The sequence below is a fragment of the Monodelphis domestica genome, chromosome 7 (genome assembly GCF_027887165.1).
Source record: "Monodelphis domestica isolate mMonDom1 chromosome 7, mMonDom1.pri, whole genome shotgun sequence".
Taxonomy (NCBI): domain Eukaryota; kingdom Metazoa; phylum Chordata; class Mammalia; order Didelphimorphia; family Didelphidae; genus Monodelphis; species Monodelphis domestica.
Window position 1 is genome coordinate 222549805 of NC_077233.1, and position 15309 is coordinate 222565113.

Sequence of the window (15309 nt, forward strand, 5' to 3'; positions counted from 1 at the left end):
GTTGATTGGATATGTGGGAATGAAAGGAGAGCAAGGATTTAGGGATAATGCCAAGGTTTCAGTTTGGGGGTCAGGAACTGTAGTGAAACTTTGACCAGAAATTGGAAGTTCAGAAGTGGTGAAGGTTTTTGGAAGAATAAAAGAGAGTCTCAGCTTGGGACTTCATTGGTAGATGAAGAACCAGATCCTGACACTTCTGGAAGGACTTGTGCCTTCAGAAACTGTGCTATCATTTCCTTTGTAGTCAATATTACACCTCTTATCATCAAGAAAAATGGAAAGGAGGTGGCTGGGGGATTCAGTGGATTGAGAACCAGGCCTAGAGATGGGTACAAATCTGGCCTCAGACACTTTCCAGCTGTGTGACCCTGGGCAAGTCACTTAACCCCCATTGACTAGCCCTTACCATTCTTCTGCTTTAGAACCAATACACAGTATTGATTCCAAGAAGGAAGGTGAGGGTTTAAAAAATAAAAAAGAGAACTGAGGCAACTGGCTGGCTAAATGAACCATTTGGGAAAGGTGAGTTGTTTTGTTTTTCCTTGAATTATAACCCAATTTTCTCTTTTATCCTATCCTACATTTACAGGCATGTTTTAATTGTCAGACAAGAAAGTGACCCAAGCATAGTCACTCAGTATATGCACTTTTTTCTTTTTTATACTGAACTAGAAGTGCCTAGAGGGCTTTCAGTTTGAAATATTCAATAAGCAGTTGATATTTGTGGCTGGAGTTCTAAAGAGGGAAATTGGGGCTGGGTTTACAGATCCAGGAATCATCTTAATAGAGACAATAATTAAACCCAGGGGAGTTGATGAAGTCACTGAGTGAGTGTAGAGAATAGAGAAGGTCCTAGATAGATTCTTTAGCCACACCCACAATTAGAGGCCTGATGAAAGTGAACAAACAAAGGAGACTGAGAAAGATGCTTTCTGACTGGTAGGAGAACCAAGACAGAACAATGTCAGGAAAACCCAAAAGGAAGAAGGTAATAAGAAGTCAGAAGCTGTAGTGAGTTTGAGCAAGATGAAGAATGAGAAAAACTCATCAGATTTGGCAGTCGAGGTTACCGGTAACTTTGGAGAGAGTGCAGCAGTTGAATGATGAGATAAGAAATCCTATTACAAAAGAGGCATGAAAATGGAGATAAGGAGAGTGTAGGCAACATTTTCTAGGAGTTTAGCTAAGAAAGGAGGACTATATGATGACAGCTGAAGGCAGGATCTAGTGAGGAGTTTTTTTGGAATGTAGGAGACTTGGGCCTATGTGTAAGAGCTGGGAAGAAGCCAGTAGATAAGAAGAGATTTTGAAAAAAAAAGAGAGAGAGAGAAGTCTTGTATCACTGAAAAGCAAAAGAACATTAAGCCACTGAATCGTCTTCTGGCAATTTTTGTTTATAGTAGAAAGTCCAGAATTTTTTTGAGGAGTAGAGGGATGTGAGTCTGTGACTTTGTTGCTATAGAGACTTGGAGGGGAGCTAATGTTCTACTGATGAAGGTAAGGGTTTAAAAAAAAAAGTGGAACAAATTGTACTCTTGAAACTACTGCATATTGCAGGCTCTAGTTCCCATAGCCTAGAAGTAAAATACATTCTATTCTTGGTGAATCTGCAGTGAGAATGAATTTGGATTTTTTGTGCCTGAAGATCTTGGGAAGAGAAAGTACATTAATTTATTTACCTTTTTCTCATCGTTTTCATGGAAGAAAAAGAAAAAAGTGCATATAATGAGTAAGGATGCTTAGGTTATTTTCTTATCTGACAGTTATAAGTCTGTAAAGGAAAAAATTGAGGTATAATTAAAGGAAAAACAAAAGAAAAGAAAATACCTTTCCCTGAATAAGCTAGATACCTAAGGTGACAAATGTTTCAAAAACTGCCTCAAGTCTCCATTTTTCTTGATGACAAAAGACTTAATATTGGTTGTAGAGAGGAAATGTAACAAATACAGTTTCTGAAGGTAAAAGTCCTTCCAGAAGGGTCAGGATCTGGTTCTGTACATTGTTAGGTTTTAAAGTATTCAAGGGACTGATTTTTGGGTAAGACTATCAATTTATTGATTAGGTTAGCATTTAACCCATAAATTGGTGGTCTGTGACCCTCTTAAAAATCAAAGACCAAAAAGTTCCTTCACATACATAGGTCTATATATACAATTGGAGAACTCATTATTTAGTCCTTCCCTTGAGTATCCCAAAAGATAGCACTGATTGCTAAAAAGCTAAGAGGAGAAGGAAAATCTTTTTTCTTCCTTCCTTTCTGTCTTAGAATCTATACTAAGTATCAGTTCCAAAGCAGAAGAGTAGTAAAGGCCAGGCTGACTTGCCCAAGATCACAGTTAGGAAGTATCTGAGGTCAGATTTGAACCCAGGCCTTCTTGTCTCCAGGCTTGGTTTTCCTATCCACCTAGTCACCTCCTTGCCCCTTTCAGCTTTGACTCTTGGTCCTGTCTTGAGATCTAAGATCACATTCTTGGTTGAAAGTATAAAAGCCAGTTGTGCTAAGCAGAATGCTATCACTTAGCTGAGGGTACCTGTAATTGGGGAAGTTCAGGCTTTTATCCTCCATTACTGTAGAATAGATTCTGTCTTCTAAATAGCTGACTGAGTGTGGGATGTGCTGATGACTCAGAGAAAGTGGTGTAAGGTCATAATCTAAAGCAGAACCTTCTCACCACCACCCTGCCTCCACCTCCACCTCCAAATTCCCTTGGTCAGTAGCCTTGAAACCAATCAGAGGTTTAACCAGGGTGCTTTCTGTTTGATGTTGCCCTGGATGGTCTTGTTATAGCTTTCCACTCAGCTACAACCTTATGATGCCTTTATAAATGTGTCCTTTAACCAGAGACCTGCCTAAACTATCTTTCTCTCTAATAACTAGAAATGAGTGATTTTTTAAAAAGACTTGATCTCTCTATCCTCCAACCTAGCAGTGCAGTGACTACTCTCATCACTAACTGCCATGGGCACTTTGACTTTTTTCCATTTCTGACCTGTGCTGCTTTGTCTTGTCTTTAGGAAGTCCAATGACTGATATTGGGGCTTACCCTATTGATATTTGACTTGGCATAAATAGATACCTGATTGCCTGGTGCTCAGAATTCCTGAGCTCCAGAGATCTGCTGACTTCACTCTCCCCAAGGGAAAGGTTGCAGATATTTATCATCACTTCAGTCTGGCAATAATCATTTTTTTAAAACTGAATCTGTGATTTCATTTTTATAGGGAACTCCCAATGTCCCATAGCAAGTATATGTTAGAGGCTGTACTGGAACTCAGGTCTTCCTAAACCCCTAGAATTCTTTCTCTGTTCACAATATAAAGCTGCCTCTAAAGAATGATAATAACCAAAGGTTTTATGATGCTTTATAATCTCAGAGTGCTTTTGTCATAGTAGTTCTGTGAGGTGGGAGGAGAGTTGAGATTTTATTATCCCCATGTTCCAGATGAGGGCTTAGAGTTTAAGTGATTGACACAGTGAGTAAGTGTCAGGACTCGGTTCAGCTGGGAATTGAAAGCAGGTTTCACTAATTCTAAAGGACTTATAAATTCTCCCTCCCCCTCCCTCTCCCCTTCTTACTGCCCCCCATACACAGACCTGTGATTTCACTGGTATAGAGAACTTCCAGTGAGGAAACATCACCTACCAATACATATTTAACATCTGCTCTGTGACTTAGAGTCTTAGGGAGAAAAGAATAAGCATTTTTATATAGCATTTACTATGTGCCAGGCAGTGCGCTACATGTTTTACCAATATTGTCTCATTTAATCTGCAGAACAACCATTTGAGTTAGTTGGTTGCTATTTTTTAAAAAAACACCTTACTTTCTGTTTTAGTATCAATCCTAAGACAGAAGAGCAGCAAGAGCTGGACATATGGGGTTAAATGACTTGCCCAGGGTTATATAGGTAGAAAATGTCTGAGGTTAGATTTGAACCCAGGTCTTTCCAAATCCAGACTTGATGTTTATTCACTGTGCCACCTACCTGCCACCTTAGGTGTTGTTTTTATCCCCATTTTATGACTGAGGAAACTGAGGCAAACACAAAATGACTTGCCCAAGATCTCACAGCTAGCCAGGGTCAGAAGTCAAATTTAAACTCTTGACTCCAAGTCCAGTGTTTTGTTTTGTTTTTCTTCACTGGGTCACCTGGACACTGGGGACACTGAGAGGGTAAGTGATATGCTGAGATGTCACACAGTCAGTATATATACAAGGTGGACCCAGGTCTTCCTGACTAAGATCATATAGCTTTCTCTCTGCCAGGCCATAGCTGGCTCTTGATTCTTTATTCTTTGTCCAGATGGGTGTTTTAGAGCTCTCTTTATTGCATCATTTTGTGACAAGCTCTTCAGTAAGGACTCAAACAAAACTTGAGGGTTCAAAAATCTTTACAAGGATGAGATAGTGATGGTGTGGGAACATCCTGTCTATGGTGGAAATCAGTTTTCTTCTAACCTAGTTGTATAATTGAGGCTGGTGGATGAGCTAGTGGCAGAGGGTAGCGTTTAGTGTGCTAGAGAAAGCGCTTCTGTTTTCACTGTTTACTTGGACCCATTCTGCAGAGGGTTTTTTGTCTTTTTTTTTTCCTCCACAGTGGCTTTTCTCTTGCAGTACAGTGAGTTGTTCTTGTGTTTTGGTCTGGAGGACATGGCCTTTGGGAAGGGGAGGGGTGGGGGAAGGGAAAGTATAATCCCTGGAAGAAAAAAAGAATCTACCCCAAAAAGCCAAGTATTACCCCTGATGTTGAATTCCTTAGAGGTAGCTTTTTTTGTATGTGTGTGAACTCTGAAGAAGAGTACGCTGAATGGGAACAACTCTTCTGCTGAATTCTGTTGTCTACTAGAAATATTTTCCTTTTGTTACAGCTCATACAGGGCTGTGTATATACACTGTGCTGTCTCAAAATGTGAAATGTCCCAATCAAAAGCCAATTCTCCTGCTAAATAGCCATTATATAGTGTGTTTCTGCTGCCCCTAACAACATCGTATTCAATAACAGTAGGAAAAAACTGAATTTTCCATAGAAATACCACAGTGGTCCAAATCTGGGATTAGGATCACCTCTTCTTCTTGCTTGTTTTCTTTTTTTAAAAAATCCATTTTCTTATTAATCTAGTGGTACAATTAAGTCTTCAACTATGAGGGTTAATTTTTAAGAGAAGGAATCAGTAAAGTTTTCTGAGCAAGGAAATAACATGATCAGGCCTGTATATTTTGATTCAAAGTTATCTTATTTTCCTAATTACATGGAATAATAATTTCAGCATAGGCTTTCCAAAATTATAAGATCCAAACTCCCTCCCTCCCTTCCCTCTCCCTACTCAGAGATGGTAGGCAATTTGATTTGGGCCATACATATATACCATGCAAAACATACTTCCATATTGGTAATTATTGTAAGAGCACATTCCTACAAAAACAAAATCCCAAAATAAAATGTGTAATGATGCAAAAGATTTGCATCCATCCAATTTCCAATAGTTCTTCCTCTGCAGGGCCTGTATATTTGAAAGATTACTTAGTGCATGTGTCAAGAATGGTTTAGAGAGAGGAGAGAATGAAGGAAGGAAACCAGTTATGAAGCTACTAAAATAATCCCCATGAAAATTGTAGTAAAGAAGAAGGAGGAAGATCAAGGAAGATTTCTTGGAAGATGTAGCATCACTTCCTACATTCTCTTTCATTCTCCTTGTTGGTAGATTCTTCACCCTGAAGAAACTTCCAGGAAGGGATGTGGCAGAAAAGAGACACTAATGCACTGTTGGTGCAGCTGTGAACCTATCCAACCATTTTGGAGAACAATTTGGAATTACACCCAGAGAGTTATAAAAACTGTGTATACCTGTAGGTTATTGCTGGGTCTGTTTCCCAGAAAGATTAGGGAAAGAGGAAAAGAACCCATGTGTTCCAAAATCTTTATAGTGGCTCTCTTTGTGGTGGCAAAGAGTTGGAAATTGAAGGCATGCCCAACGTTTGGGGAATGGCTGAACAAATTATCTAAAAGATATAACGAACAAGCTAATTTTTTAAAAAGTTGGAAAGAACTATACAAGACAATGAACAGTGAAATGAGCAGAATCAAGAGAACATTATACATAGCCACAGAATTAATACTAGAATAAACTGAGAATGTTACCTCAAAAAAGTGGACAGAAAGATAAATATGAAAGACTTAATTCATATGAACATGTTGGCCTCCATAATGATGTCCTATGTGATGAGAGGAGGGCAAGAAGGGGTTGGGACACTTGTGGACAGGATCTATTATGTAGATATGAAGAAAAGTTATATAGGAAATCTATGATTTCATTTGTGTAATATCTTCTTTTTCTTTATATATGGAAATGCTTGTTTTATTTTGACTGGTAAACATTTGGAAGGGAGGGAGGGAGGAAGGAAAGAAGGAAGTCAGTCAGTCAATCATCCATCTCTTGGGACCTTCTGCTATGGATTTCTGACTGCCTCCCCATGATCACAATTTTCAGGAAAATTCCCAAAAACATTTCATTTCACTCCTTACCTCCTGGACTTCTCTTTCTCCTTGGCCGTATCTTCACCCTAGTCAATGGCCTTAAACTTTTTGCCTTTTCTTTTTTCCCTTTCTTCCAGTATTGAAACCATGAAGTATGAGCTTCTTTGTCATTGTTCCTGGATGGGCTGTCAAACCACTACCTTGTGGCTCAATCACTAGCCCAATATTTTTCTGGTCCAAAGTGCTACCCTCCCTCTCCCCATGTTGTATAGTCTCCTCCATTAAAATGTAAGCTTCTTGGAGGCAGTTAGGTGGTTCAGTGGATTAAGAGCCAGGCCTGGATATGGGAGGTCCTGGGTTCTAATCTAGCCTCAGAAACTGCGTAGCTATATGACCTTGGATAAGTTACTTAACCCTTTACCCCTTACCACTCTTCTGCCTTGGAACCAGTACATAATATTGATTCTAAGGATTCTAAAAAGGAAGGTAAGGGTTTAGTAAACAACAACAAAAAAAAAGAACATTAGCTTCTTGAGGGCAAGGACTCTCCCATCAGTAAACCAAGTGCCTTAATGCCTAGTATAGCTCTTAATATATAGTTTATCATTCATTTATTCATTTAAGTCTTTTTTTAAACTCTTATTTTCCATGCTAGGTGTTGGTTCCAAGGCAGAAGAATGGTAAGGACTAGATGACAGGGGTTAAGTGACTTGCCCAGGATTATGTAACTAGGAAGTATCTGAGTTCAAATTTGAACTCAAGACCTCCTTGCCTCTGGGACTAGCTCTCAAGCCACCTTGTTTATCCCCATGGATCAAATTTCCAAAGGACATGGGATAGGAGAGTAGCATTGTGGAGGATAGCAACAATAATAACAAGTTTATAAAGCCTTACTGTGTGGCAGACACTTTGTGATTATTATTTTTATTTGATCCTCACAACAACCCTGGGAGGTAGGTGCTATTATTATACCCATTTTATAGAGGAGGAAATTTATACAAACAGAGATTAAGTGACTTGTCTCAGGCCATACAGCTTGTAAGTGCCTGAGGCTAGATTTGAACTCAGGTCTTCCTGACTGCAGGCCAATGCATAGTTATTCATTGAACCACTTAGTTTCCTAATAGATGATGACAACAGTTCCAGTAGAGGTACAGATGGACAAGAAAGCAGACCCTGAAGGGCCTTGAATATTAAGATATGAAATTTGAACTTAATCTGCCTAATGTGGAACTTTAGTCATGTCACCCTCATACTCAAAAAACTCCAGTCCAATATAAGTTTCTTGAGAGTAGGGACTGGTTTCATTTTGTTTCTGTATCTCTGGAGCCTCTAACAGTACCCGGAATCTAGTAGTAGAATCAATAAATACTTATTCAACTGAATTGAAAGAAGACTTAATGACTGGCCTCAGATTTAATGGGAAGGTCACTCCCCTTCTCTTGACAGTCTTTGCAGTAGGAAATATTCCTAAATTCCTATAGAAGGACTTGGATCTGATTCTATTCCACTTGTCTTATAACTTCTCAAAATCTGTTCCATTGAAAGAGACCTTTGTGGGGCAGCCAGGTGGTTCAGTGGATGGAGAGTCAGGTTTAGAGATAGGAGATGTCTTGGGTTGAAATCTGCATTTCCTAGCTATGTGACCCTGGATAAGTCACCTAACTCCTCCTCTCCCCCTTGCCTAGCCCTTACCATTCTTCTGCTTTGGAACCAATACACAGAATTGATTTTAAGATAGAAGGTAAAGGTTGAAAAAATAAATTAATAAACAAAACATTTAGAAAACAGTACAAGCCCATTTCTCAGACAAGATTCTGAACTCCTTGTGGGTAGGAATTTAACTACATAATTTTTCTGGAGGCAACTAGGTGGTAGAATCTGAACCTGATATCAGAAAAAACAGTTCAAAACCAGCATCAGACATTTCTAGCTGTTTGACTTTCGGCAAGTCACTTAAGTACTGCCTCAATTTCCTCATTGGGGATAATAATGGCATTTCCCTTCCAGGGTTAATGTGAGCATCAAATGAGATCTTATTCATAAAACTCTTTGGAAACATTAAGGAGATTTATAAAGACAGCTGACTAGCTGGAGTGAGGGATACCTAAATTCAAATCCAGCCTCAGACACTTACTAGCTGTATGACCCTGGAGAGTCATTTAACTCTATTTGCCTCAGTTTCCTTATCTGTAAAATGAGCTGGAGAAGGAAATGGCAAACCATTTCAGTATGTTTATCAAGAAAACCCCCAAATGGAGTCATAAATAGTTGGGCACAGCTGAAATGACTAAATATTTATTATTATTATTATTATATTTCCTGTAAACCTAGCCCAGTGATGGCACATTCAGCACCAAATAGTACATGTTAAAAGCAGTTTTTTTCTTTCTTCTGATTACACATGTCAAAGACTTTCTCTTGATTTATGATCAAGAAAACCTTAGACCTAGTTCCCTTCTATAGCTTTATTTGTTGTCTGGTCTTAGACTCTAATCTACTGTGAGAAGCAGAAAACACCCTAAGAATAGCTCAGATCCCACCATCTATAATGGAACTAGAAGCATGACTACATATTAGACTTACATTGCTGTTAATGTACATTAATGATAATAATAGTGATAACCAACATTTATGTAGCTCTTCAGAGTGTGCAGACTATCACACATATGATTTCAGTTGAGTCTTAACCATGAGTGTGAGGCCGATGCTAACCTTATCCCTATTTTTATAGACAAATAGAGAGTTAAATGACTTGTCCAGGATAATATGCTCATAAGTGTCTAAAATAGGATTCAAACTCAAACTTTTCTGGCTTCTAGTGCTTTAGCTGCTATACTACCTAGCTGCCCTATTAGACAGAGAGCCTGAGTGCTGAATTTAGAGTCAGACCTAAATTCAAATCCTGCCTCTGATACTTTATTGGTATGACCATGGGCAATTTCTAAGCCTCAGCTTCTTCACTTGTAAAATGAAGTTGAGAATAATACCTGTCATGAATTGTTGTGAGGCTCAACTGAGATAATAGAACATACTTTAAGTAAAGTTATACCAGTTTACAGTGTATTTCTATTTAAGGAAATTATGTTTAATTTATGTTCAAATCCATATCAGAGAAACAATTTCACCAAATGGGGATATCAGAGTCTGCTTTAAGAGGAGTAAGTAAGCCTTGAGCCAAACCCTTTCCTCCTCTAGGTCCCCAAGAGAACAAGCAACCTGGAAAGTTACCTAGCTTTAATTTGGAAACAGGTTTTGCATGATTTCACATGTTTAATTGATATTATATTGCTTGACTTCTTAGTGGGTGTGAGAGGGAGTGGGAAGGATGGAGAGAATTTAGAATGCAACAACACTTATTTTTTTTTATTTAAAAATTTTTTCCATGGTTACATGATTCATGTTCTCTCCCTCTCCTCTTCCCTCCTCCCTCCTGGAGCTGACAAGCGATTCTGCTGGGTTTTACATGTATTATCACTCAATACCTATTTCCATATTATTTATTTTTGTAATAGAGTAGTCTTTTACAACCAAAACCCCAAATCATATACCCAAATAAACAAGTGATAAATCATATGTTTTCTTCTGTTATTTCTACTCCCACAGTTCTTTCTCTAGATATGGATAGTATAGAATGCAAAATTTAAAAAGAATGTTAAAAATAAGTATTACATTTAATTTTTAAAAACTTTCTTTCTTAGAATTGATGCTAAGTATTGATTCCAAAACAGAAGAGGGGGTAAGGACTAGTTGGGTTAAGTGATTTACCCAGAGTCACATAGCTTGGAAGTGTCTGAGGCCAAATTTGAATCCAGAACCTCCTGACTTCAGACCTGTTGCTCTAGCCACTGTGCTACCTAGCTCCCTTTGAATTGTTTTGTTTTTTATAAAACTATCTGGACTTATCAGGAAACATAGAAAGGGATATGTTTGAAACCTCAGGTACTGAATTCATCAAGCCTTGGTCAAGTGGAGGAAGGACCTGGTGGAGGCACAGTAGACAGAATTTAGGTTGTTATATTTTTTATTTATATATGTGTGTATATATATATGTATATTTAACATTTTATATATTACATATATCATTTATAAACACATGTATAATATGTATGTATTATACAACCTAACAATGTAATGTATCTAATTTGATTTATCACTAATATTTAATGTCTCATTTGAAGAGAGGGGGAAATGCAGGGAAGGGTGGGGTACAGAAAGAAAATCACAAATTGTCAAAGAGAGTTCAATAGTTCCACATGGAATAGATAATTGGATAGACTGTCTCAGAATTGGCATCACTGCAGAGAGCAGCACAAAGGGATGAGGGTCTCTTCTTGGTGATCTCGCCATAGAGCCTCTAAGAGAAGGTTGGGATGGATGATTAGCTGGGCTCGTCCTGCTAAACGGTTTGATTTTGACACACTCTAATGGACTCTCCTGCCTCAAATGGGCCTGAATTTTCTACCATTTCAGTGATTCCCTCTGCGTTAAACCATGCCTTCTGAGATCCCTGATCGCAAATTCATTACTCTGCGGGGTAACACATTGACCACAGATTGGTTATTACCAGTAGCTTCATGGGGGATATGAAAAAAACTTCCCTCACTCCTCTGCAGAGGTGGAGGTCCCCAGATGTGGAACACTGCATATAATATCAGTATTACTCCATTTTGCTGAATTTTTTCTTCTCTTCTCTTCTCTTCTCTCTCTCTCTCTCTCTCTCTCTCTCTCTCTCTCTCTCTCTCTCTCTCTCTCTTTCTCTCTCCTATCTTCTTCCCTCCCTCCCTCTTCTCTTTCCTTCCCTCTCTCTGTCTCTCTCTTTAAAGAAATGTGTAATAAACAAGTGTGTTCTGGAACAAGCTTGTACTGGCTTGAGAGAATAAATTGTTAAATCTTCAGTGTGAGCTGTTATACCTCAGAAATTGGCAAATGCTACAAATCAAGACTTGATTTATTATTTTGTTAATTGTCTAGTCTTAAGAAAGTCATAAAAGAAAATGTTAATAATGAAAGTTTAAATTGTGTTATGAATACATATTTCCCCCCTAAAGACCCAATCTTTAAACATTTGTCAGCACCTTATTGGTTATAAGATGTGGCTCTCTGAGAGGTCAAGGGGAAAGGATACAGAAGGGAATCTAGGCAATGTAAAAATACATACACACATATTTTATATATATATACTTACATAGCTTTTAGATGTAAGAGTAAGGGAGGAACAAATTTATGTTCAAATTTGGGGGTAACTACAATTGTGCCTGAGAACATTTTCTTGAGTTGACATGCTTATCTGGTAGGTAATTCTTTAAGGAGACCAATCAACCATGGAGGTATGGAGTTGTGTGTGTACAGGGGTTGTCCATTGCTCACATGGCTAAGTGCCAAAATCCTGAGTCTAGTATTATTTCTACCCCTGTGACCCTGGGCCAGTCATTTTACTTTCTTTCAGATGAGAAAATAGTCCCAAAGTAAGAGGGTTAGATTATTTCATCTCTGAGGATTCTTCTAAGCTTTAGAAGAAGCACTAAGTTGATAAAAGGGATTTTAAAAAAAATTTAAAGATCCTGTTGGGACCCCCCAGGTTCTCTGTCTTGTTAGTCTTTTTTTTTTTAACCCTTACCTTCTGTCTTGGAGTCAATTCTGTGTATTGGCAGAAGAGTGGTAAGGGCTAGGCAATGGGGGTCAAGTGACTTGCCCAGGGTCACACAGCTGGGAAGTGTCTGAGGCCACATTTGAACCTAGGACCTCCCATCTCTAGGCCTGGCTTTCAATCCACTGAGCCACCCAGCTGCCCCTGGTCTTGTTATTCTTAAGAAACAAGGAAGTACAAAAATCTTTCCTCCCCCAATTTTTTTCAGTCTACCCAGTTAAGAACACAATTGCATTGAGATTTATGGAATTGCCTAACCTGGAATAAGGTCCTTCCTCTGCTCTGAATATCAGTTTACTTTTCACTTCTTGCCAGTTGTGTGGGAGTTCAGTTAATGCAGTCTGTTTATTCATCCTGGCCATCTAATTAGAAGTGCCCCATCCCTGCTCTCTCTGTATGCCCTGGATGGAATGAGCAGGAATTAGATATTATGACACTTGGACGAAATAACTCAGCCTGGGAGGTGAAATAGTTTTCTGACTTATTAAATCAACTGAAGCTTTTCTTGAATGGACATAAAATCCTTAACTTTTATTTTAGCCCATGTAAAATGTTGCTTCTTTCTGACTGTTTAAATTAATTTTTAAATGAAAGACATTAGCCCAGTCTTTGAGATCATTGGGAGATCCACAAACTTAGACCAAGTTCTGTTTTAAAAAATATGCATTACTAGTAGTGTTTTCAGTTATTACAAAGATAATCCTCCATTGATTTCAATCACAACAGCTTCCATGATCCTTTGGAATACATTCTCTTCTGCATATACTCCCATTTTGCTAATGGGTACTATTCTTTGAGCTCATTGACACACTGAGAGAATAAAGAATGCATTGTGTCAATTTATAGTAACTGAAGCTGCATAATAGTGGCATAATAAACAATTGGTACTATTCTTAGATTGAATTCGAATTGCACAGTCAATGCATAGTAGTCAACCCACATAGGTTGAAAGGGAATCTTGTCCAAAAGGACCTCTGGTCTTATACAGCTTAGCAGAAGTAGCAGAATCATAGTGATTCCATTCATCCTTGAGACCCAAAGCACTCGAGAGCTCGCTGTTAGTAAGAGAAAAAACATCAATATCAGTATTTTCCAGAGGGCATCAGAATTCATTCAGGAGCTGGTGGGACCAGAAAAAGCCATCCTTGGGGTGGAGAAGTGGAAAGAGATAATATAGGAACAGGGGCATGTGGCAAATGAATAGAAATTTGAGTGACAGGAAAAGAATGAAAGTAGGTTCTTCCCAGTAGCTCCATTTGCTCTCTCCTAGGTGCTGTGAGAATTCATTTTTTGTATATTTTATTAATTTCTATTTAAAGGTCCAGGTTAGAGAGGATTTTGTATATTCCCATGTCTGGGTTTCTGGGTCAGAGACTTTGCTTTTTGCATTTGCTTTGTCCTTAGGAATTCCAATGAATGTCTTTCCTTTTTAACCAAATTTGGTTAATAGAAGAGCAAAAGATTCTTTTCCTACCTACTTGACCCATGTGGGGAAGGGTCTGGTAGACCACCTTCTAATTAACTGTTTACCAATTAGAGATGTTGTGGGATGTTCAAGGGAGGGGTTGAATAATGAATTCCTAAAATTCTGTTTCTAGAGGCATTCAGGGTCTTTGGTCATTTGATTGGGTCTCTGACTTATCACTTTATTGGTTATAATACTAATCAATAAACAGATATTTTTACCCATAAATCAGCCTCAAAATAATTTTAATCATAACAGCAATGAACACATTTGAACATATTATAATAATTTGAGTCTGTCTTGATGTAAGTTTCCTGAGGACATTGACTAGATTTTTTTTTTGCATGCCTATTGCCTAGAATGATACCTGACATAGTAGATACTAAATAATGTTTCTTGAATGAAAGATGAAGATGAGAAGAAAGTCTGTCTTTAAAATCCTTGGAATCAGTAGTTGTGTTAAATTTTCAGAATTTGAAGGGAATTTCTGATAAGTTTTCTGGACCACCTTCTCCTGTCCTACAAAAGGAGAGATTGACTAGGAGAAGGAGAAAAAGATCCTATATATACAAAACTATTTAGAGCAGCATGTATTCTAGCAAAGAACTGGAACAGCTGATCAAAATGTTACATATGGATGCCAAATATTGTTACATCTTCAAAATGACAAACATGAAGAACAATTCAGAAAAATGAGATTTCTGTGAACTGGTACAGACGGAAGTAAATAAATGAGGATACTGATTTACATGATGATCCCGATAATGTAAAGGAAAATAACACTGAAATATTTCAGTTCTCTGTGATCAATAGAGTGACAATCATGACTTCAGAAAAGTCAGTCAGTAAACATTTATTAAGTGCCAACTTTGTGCCAAGCACTATGCCCAAGCTCTCATGAGAAAGAAAGATAGTCTCTGCCCTTAGGAAGCTTACAGACTAATGGGGGAAGACAACACACAAAGGAAGCTATAATATAAAAGAATGGGGATGGAAAGGTGCCCACTGTTGGGGACAGGATGAAGAAATCCAAAGGTAGGAAGCCAGCTGGGAAATGAAGAGATGACTGACCTGAGTGCCTTTTTTAAATAGCAGTTTTGGGAGAAGCTCTCCCTTCAGGCACCCTCCCATCTTCCACCCTTTAATCCGAGGGTTCCTAGAGGCAGAGGATGCTGATGAGATGTGAGTTCCAAGGTTGATATACCCATGCCAGATAATGAGATTAAGGGAGTCCTAATAGAGAAGACCAAAAAGAGCACACCCTGGTGGGAAATTAACTAAAAATCAAGTTGATGGTCAGTGGTTCTCCCTGCCCTTTCCTCTCTCCCATTTCCTAGAGAGATGGTGGATGAGAGTTGTGAAATAAAACATACATTTTCAAAACTGGCTGATGTATTGATTTGTTTTTACTAAATAAAACTTAAACTTTTATGGGTGAGTAGGAAGTGATAGAAATTTTTTTAAAGATTAGATAAAACATTTTTTAAAAATTGATGAGGGGGCAGATAGGTTGCTCAATAGCTTGAGAGCCAGGCCTGGGTTCAAATTTGGCCTCAGTCACTTCCAAGCTATGTGACCCTGGGCAAGTCACTTGACCCACATTGCCTAGCCCATACCACTCTTCTGCCTTGGAACTGATACACAATATCTATTCTAAAACAGAAGGTAAGCATTTTGGGGGGGGGGGGGAGATGAGTTGGCCAGAGTCTAAGCAATA

General features: G+C 38.4%; 1 protein-coding gene across 1 annotated transcript in view; it reads left to right on the plus strand.

The window, feature by feature from the left end:
* Positions 1 to 15309, plus strand: part of PRKAR1B (protein kinase cAMP-dependent type I regulatory subunit beta) — a 264107-nt gene that overhangs the window by 167489 nt on the left and 81309 nt on the right. The window lies entirely within an intron of this gene.